At 38.1% G+C, this 6121-nt stretch overlaps 1 protein-coding gene across 1 annotated transcript in view; it reads left to right on the top strand.

The window, feature by feature from the left end:
- Positions 1-6121, top strand: part of LOC118242725 (CMRF35-like molecule 5) — a 90302-nt gene that overhangs the window by 24665 nt on the left and 59516 nt on the right. The window lies entirely within an intron of this gene.

Raw genomic sequence — 6121 nt, forward strand, 5'->3', positions numbered from 1 at the left:
ACCAAAAGTGACCATCTAAACAAAGACTATATTTGACCCTGCTGATAATAATGATTAAAGATTGATTTTTATACCTGAGATCACATGCAGTGTGAAGATGAGAAGAATGAAGATTCTGAGTTCAGCTTTATGTTTACTGCCTCCAACTCCTAGATTAGATGTGTGTTAGAGATTGGTTGTGTCTGTCTATGTAGGTCCCTGCCCCTGTATCTGGGCTTACTAACTCTGTTCATCTTCTTATGGCTTAACTCATATGAAAAAACTATCATTTCTGTTTTTGAGGGCAGTGAAAAATAGAATGGCATTATTAGAATGGCCTTAAGCCTCCTACTACAGAGAGAGAAACATGCATCTAAAACTATCTCTCTCTCTCTCTCTCTCTCTCTCTCTCTCTCTCTCTCTCTCTCTCTCTCTCTCTCTCTCTCTCTCTCTGTGTGTGTTTCCTACCGTTTGATGTCTTCTTCTTTTTCTTTAGCTTTCCCAGCATTATTACACACATCAGAAGAATGATTGTTATTATGACCAAAACCACAAATAAGGGAATGAAGGATCCTAGTAAAGCATTAGAGAGGAGAGCACAGATCTCAGTCTCTGGTAGAACAGCAGGGGCCACATATAATATATAGAATTTACATGAAATCAAATGTGCATGCAATACTGCTATTTCTGCTATTTTGTCCTTAGAGAAAATAGAACTGATCTGATTCAGTGTAACTACATGTCAAGTTTTGTGGTCATAGCAAGTCAGAATCTTCTCTAATTCCACAACACAAAATAGCAGGTACACATGGTCTGGAAGCTTTTCACATACATTGTGGGTACAGGCCTTTATAGATACATTTATGACCTTGAGTATGTGTCACTGGAACACTGGCTGTATGGGCTTTATCGGGTTTTGGACCAGCTCGGTTGCTGATAATATAAACCGTTTTTTTTGGGGGGGTTCCTCTAGCAGTAAGGCTGGGGTTATAGTTGTTGACATACAGATGCTACAGAGGTAGTGATGTACATGTATGCTGTGCTGTTATATAAAATGTGCTGTGTGTGTGTAAAGTGTGTAGGAATGAGTGTGTGAGGGCGATATGATAGAGTCCCTTTAGTGATGTTATTCAGTGCCCTGCCTGCCATCTAAACTGACAGAGAGGTTTTTAGCTTTTACTCTTTACCATAATTAATTCAGTTTCTATAAGTTTGTGGTGAGTTTTGTATTTCACAGAAGCATATCTTCCTAGGTAATAGAGTGTAGTTTGCTATCCACTGAAATGGCTTAGGAACAGCTCACAGGAATCTACACCAGTGAGATTACACTCTAACGGTTTCAGGAAATATACAAGTAGATACATTCCATTCATCTTAGAATTTAATGTTAATTATTTTATAAAGATGCAGATGAAAGTATTAAAATATGACATTACAGCTGAAACATCAAGTTTCTCAAAAATCCAGTGTTACTTAAATCTTACTTAGAGACATTGGACAGGAGCTCACAACCATGTTCAGGAAAAAAATTTGTTTGTCAGTGGAAAACAATGATTACATTTAGCTAATGATCCTGCATGAATCACAGATAACTGCAAGCAGAAAGCCATTATTACAGAGGGTTCATTTTAAAGAAGTGAATGCTACTGTAAAATGCTAAGGACAAACATCTCAGCTGGACAGGAGACATGACAGTTATAGAAAACAGAAGCTCTTCACACTCTAACCTGCAGTGGTCAGTCGCATGGCTCAAACTCATATGTAACCATGGCAACATTTCCTGTGTCTCTCTCGGTTCTATGGTGGTGCTGTGCTTGTTTTCTCTCTCATTATTTCTGTCTCTCTCTCATGTTAAAGAACTGCCAAACTCAAAGTGTATAAAAGCAGCCCAACATATATGAACCATTAAACTACTTGCCTACTTGGTCCATGTGAAACTATTCATATTCACAGTGATTATTTGATTATATTTCTATATTCCTGTTGAGGTACTATTTAGCAGGGTAGTATCAGTGTTTAAGAATATGTATATATTCTAATAGTAAGAATTAATTTATTGTCCCCTATCTTACACTGACCACTTTTAATCACACTCTGTGTATTGGTCAAGCAGTGTTTACACCGTCACTCACCAGTATATTCCTCCATCCTCTGATCTCAGATCAGTGATGGTAATATTGAAGACTCAGCCTTCTGTTACATCATCCAGAGAGAATTTTCTACAGCATTTAACGTTAGCGTTTATTCAAAAAAAGAAAAGCTTATAGTGAACAACTACATTTGCAAATGAGAGTGGCCTTGCTCAGGGGTCCAACAGTGGTAACCTAGCAATGTTGGGGCTTAAAACAGCAACCTTCTGCTCACTAGTCCAGTACATTAACTGCTGGATCTTAGACGCTCTTTGCTTTTCCAGATTGAGAATTAACATGGACATCTGTAATAGGTTTCATCATTGCCTGTTTATCACTTTGTTTTCTGTAATGTCCTCCTGGTCTGTGAGCTTTTATCAGTAAATCTTTTGTTTTTCTCTCACTCGACTCAACTGCAGCCTGTTCAGCCTGACAATGGTACATTCCATGGAGTGAGGGACTGTTGGTTTGGAGGTTTACATCATTTACTGTGTGAGCTGTAAAAAGAACAGTGGGACATTATAAACCTTATGATCAAAACATAGCAAAGGAGATGTAAAAACCCCTTGTTAGGCATGTAAATAGATAGATGTCTACCTTCTACCTCTGCCTACCTCCAGTTGACCATGTGGACTCAGTATACACCGATGTGCTGGGATCAGGTGTTGGAGGGGTGTAGGTGGAGTGTGAGACAATAATATTCATAGGTGTGTCTGAAAGACAGAAACAGACTTCTAAATTTCAAATATTTCTCATATTCAGTACACACAAAAATCTTGTTTTTTATGTATTATAAATCCCTACTTCACATAATTGCCTCAGTTAATCATCATCATCATCATCATCATCATCATCATCATCATCATCATCATCACCATCATCATAACTGTCGTTATCTGCTCATCACTCACCCACTTTAACCACTAACAGAATCTCTGTGTAGTGATCATGCACTTTCTGCTGTGTTCCACACCAGTAGTTTCCTCCATCCTCAGATCTCAGATCAGTGATGGTAACAGTGAAGACTCTGGCTGCTGTGTCATCATTCAGAGAGAATCTCTCATCTTTAGCAGTTTTAGAATCAACAGGGATGTCTTTAGTCTGGAAAGTATAACACTCTCCTCTGCAGACGTATTTCAAGTGGGTTTCATATCCAGACTTATAGGGGCATCTGATCTGAACTGAACGGCCCTTGTATCCAGTTACTGTAGTTACAGCAGCAGTTCCAGCTGTAAAATAAAACATTGTGTTAGTAATGTACAGTACATTCAGAAGATCCACTGTTATGACTATTCACTTCACTACCAAGTCCCTCTCTGTGTGGCAGGTAAACTAATAATGTGCTGAACCTGTCTGATGATAGTGAGCAGTAACTGGAACTCACCTGGGAATAGACTGGACAAGACGAGTATAAGTGTCCACATGTTGAACTGGGTGGTGAGAGTTCTGTGAGAACTGTCTCATAGTCTGACACTTCCCCCTTCAGTTCTCATCACTGCTTAAAGTGGTGTGTGTAACCAATCACCGCCTCTATTCTCTCACATTTTTTCAGAGCTCTTCTCTCTGTCTTTGGATTTCTCACTTCTTTCTCTTTTCTCTCTTTTTATCTTTCTTTCAGAGTGTGACTGAACTGAGTTCACTGAGAGTGTGACGTAGTCCAAGATCAGGTGTAGTATATATCTGGAGAGCCATCACCTAAGTCCTAATGTGACCTCACACACAGTGGTGAACACACTGATGTTAAACAATGATGTGAAGGAAGTCTTGGACATGTTTTGTCCAGGTGTTTTATAAACAATATACATGTTCAGAAAAACAAAAAACCCACAGTGAGCTCCTGCCACTTCCTTTTTTTTTTTCTCAGACACATTTCTAAGCCTCCCTGCACCTTTTCCTGTGTGTGTCATTATTTCATATATATACTGTTGTGCTTTCCTTTACTTTATACTTTTTGTTTTACTGTACATCAGACCAAAGCAGCAACTGTATTGTATGTGTCTGTTTTGCTATGACAAAGACTAAGGTCTCAGATGCTGTCTGTCCTAAATAGTCTGTGATAATGACGAACTAATCTTATTTATTTGTTTGTTTCCATTTAGGTTAAAAAAGATTCATGTTTTGTTTGACACATTGTCACAAACAAAGAGCTGTACAGTTATTGGTAGCTGGTTCCACAGTTGTACACTCTGCTGCACCACTGTGCCATTTAGTGGTAAAAACGTTTTATGCAACCTGGCATTGCTAAATAGGCCTTCTGTCTGGTCCCCATTCCCCTGTAGCAATTTTACCCAGTAGAGTTTAATGTATCCAAACTTCAAACTTTCACTTATCTGACACATTTATATAGTACCTTTCTCAACACAAGGACTCTTTACAGACAGAAACCAGCTTTTTACAATCAAATCACTCACATACCTATGAGAAGCAGGAGCCAATTTGTGCAAAGCTTACTCTCAATCAGAAACGGCAATCCCTTTGGGGACTGTACCCCCTAGGGGAAGCGGAGGAGGTTAAGATATTCCCAGTTAGTCAAAGGTCCATGCCACAGTACAGCATACCAGTACTGCCATCTAGAGGTCAGTGAGCATCACTGCAGCTGCAGTACGAGTACAGCTGCAGTAGAGTATGTCTACAAACTTAATCTCTGAGTGCAACAGGCTTTTCAGCATAGACTGTATACACTAATAACTTATCATGTGTTTCTGAGGAAAAATTATAACATAATAAAATTAAATTTTACTTTTGTGTTTTTTCCTCAGTTACTCCACATCTGAATGGTGTGAGCACAATGAATGATTCAGTGTTTACTCTTCCTGTCGTCTGTCTGTCATGATTGGTCCCTTCCTACCATCTACCTCCATAGTCTTTTTTCATTGTTTCATTTTCTCCGTTCCTGTTCCGGTCCTTGTTTTGGTTTTTGCTGTCTCATTTAAATCCCCTGTTTCTTGTGAGTTCTCACTTCTACTTGTGTATATATACCCTGTGTTTTTTTCAGTCTTGTTGCTGGTCTTTGTTAATCTACTCCTTGTATGTGGTTTCTCTACCTGTGGTAACTGTATTCCTAGCCTGTTATGTGTTCGCTTGTTTAGTTGTTTAGTTGTTTAGTTCATATTGCTGCTTGTGTACTATGTTTACTATGTATGTCTGGGCACTCCGTGTTGGCTCTCTGACCTTGGAGTCAAACATTTATATTCAAACATTTACTCAGATGATACATTTTAAAAAATTAATTAGATCTAATTTATAACACTGACGCCACAGTAATGCATAGTATGTGAGGAAGTGGAAGTAGCAGTCTTATTAATTCATAATTTATTTTATAATTCATATTATTATAATTTATCATAAAATTTACTCACAATAAACTATTGTTCATATGGATTCATTATCATCATATTCATATTCAAACGGATATATGTAATTAGTCCAGTTGAATAAATAATGTCAGAACAGAAGTCTTGACTCATATAATGATAAACTGACAGCATACAAGATCATAGGGAGTGATCAAGCTCTTGTGATGTAGAATGTTATGGCAGGGATTTATTAGGCGTGGTGTGGAAATAAACTAAAATATCGTGAATTGTATTGACGAAGTGATTTATGCACATGTGTGTATGGTGACCACGTTAAATGTCAGTGAAGCCCTTTGTGATTGAAATGCAGAACCAGATTTTCTGCTCATTGTATTTTATTTTATGAATGTTAAATTGTATTAATAAACCTGTAGTTTATTGACACCAGTGATGTTGCCTTTTAAAAGGCCTAAGGTGGTACCTGTTACAACAGACTCCCTTGTAAATATGCTCTGGTCAGTTCAGCAGGAGTAGGGTGTGGCTGCCATTTGTGCTGAACTGGGTGTGTCTGTCTGTGATTTTGGAATAATTAAGTACTGAGGGAAGTGTTTTGTGTTATGCAGAGTTTAAAATATACAGTCACCTTCTCCTATTTTCCCTCACTTTGTCATTTTTCTTTAATTCACACACACACACACACACACGGACACACAGACA

Source organism: Electrophorus electricus, chromosome 16 (genome assembly GCF_013358815.1).
Source record: "Electrophorus electricus isolate fEleEle1 chromosome 16, fEleEle1.pri, whole genome shotgun sequence".
NCBI classification, from domain to species: Eukaryota; Metazoa; Chordata; class Actinopteri; order Gymnotiformes; family Gymnotidae; genus Electrophorus; species Electrophorus electricus.